Genomic DNA, 1,704 nt, shown 5'->3' on the forward strand with positions numbered 1-1,704 from the left:
TTAGAATTTACAAAACAAGTTTAATATATTTTAGTGATTCGAGAATGGATCGAGATATATTAATGACTTATGTGACTTCTATAACTTGATCGGAACACTTAAACTGGATTTAGAAGGTTATACTTTTCTTTTACTTTCAAAGACTTGATGATGTTTTTGGACGATCTAAGGTTTCAAGTATTAGTGGAAGTAGTAAGCTATATATGGTGGTCGTGAATGGATGACAAGCTGCTGTTGGCTGGTGGGGATCATACATTTGATTTAAGCGTAAACTAAAATTAAATACTACCGAATTTCAGGTGATGTATCGTTTATACCACTAAACTTTTAATTTTGTCAATTACAACACTGAGCTTTGATTCTTGTTTCAGTTATATCATTGATCTGTTAAATCGTTAATGGCGCGATGATGTGGCTGACAGCTGCCGATGTGATTGACAGTTGTCAGCGTAGACCCTCAACAAAACGACGCCGTTTTGACACGTTTGTTAACGATCTAACATGCCAGTGGTATAATCGAGACGAAAATCAAAGTTTAGTGTTATAATTGAAAAATTAAAAGTTAAATGATATAAACGATACATCGCCTAAAGTTTGATGATATTTGTTGTAGTTTACCTTAATTTAATTGTGTGTTGGTTTGACTTTTTTTTTATGCCAATTCGTTGGTGGGTGTGGGAATACCGTGTCCATTGTTGTGATATTAATTGTTTAGAAGTTATAATGAGAGGGATAGAATGATGGTGATGAAATGTGGCTCGGGACTGATTTTAGGTCATTGCTTAAGGTAATAGATTCATATGGAAAGAAGGTCGAATTTATTTTGGAGTAATCCAAAGATTTTACGACTTAATGATTATCAATAACGACGATTAATTTACCTTAAAATATGAGTTATTAAGATAAGCAATGGTCAGAATCTAAATTGATATTGAAAGATAAACATTGAACGATTAAATATGAGTAATTTGAAATTTTATTTATTAAATTAAAAATATTTAATTTTTAACCAAACTAGAATAAGAAGAAAGTAAAATGATTTGAATTTATAATTTACCTTAAAAAGTAAGGGTAAACTATACCATTGACCACTCAATTATTTATCCCTTTTACTTTTATCACTAATCTTTCGATTTTATCAATCAGACCACCTAATTATTTAATTGTATTCAATCAGACCACTAACTGTTAAAAATTTAACGGGAACAATGACGTGACAGTTAAAACATTTGGTATAATTACACATCCAATCACTAATACTTACATATTATATTAATTTGATCCTAATTTTAATAAATGAAAATAAATTTTATCATCGAATTAGATGAAGACATGAGTCATTCAAAAATTTATTTATTAGATTAAACATATTTAATAGTTCTTAACCAAAATAAGAGTAAGAAGGAAGTTGAATGATTGAATTTATAATTTACCTTAAAAATTAATCAGAGAGGGTCCAACTCCGTTATATCTGCTAGCCACGCGTCGACTATATACTACCAAACCAACCAGAAACAATCTACTCACGGGAGCACCCGATCTAGACTCTTCAATTGAAATGAAATCCAGTTTGTGTAGCCTAGCCAGAGCCCAGAAGAACAGAGGGCCATGGAAGAAAGTAACAAAAAAGTTGGATAGCAATCCGACAACGTTATCAACCTATTATTATTGCCCCCAACCCCATTAACTTCCTTCCAGTTTTTC

Source organism: Hibiscus syriacus, unplaced genomic scaffold, assembly GCF_006381635.1.
Source record: "Hibiscus syriacus cultivar Baekdansim isolate YM2019G1 unplaced genomic scaffold, ASM638163v2 tig00112000_pilon, whole genome shotgun sequence".
Taxonomy (NCBI): Eukaryota; Viridiplantae; Streptophyta; class Magnoliopsida; order Malvales; family Malvaceae; genus Hibiscus; species Hibiscus syriacus.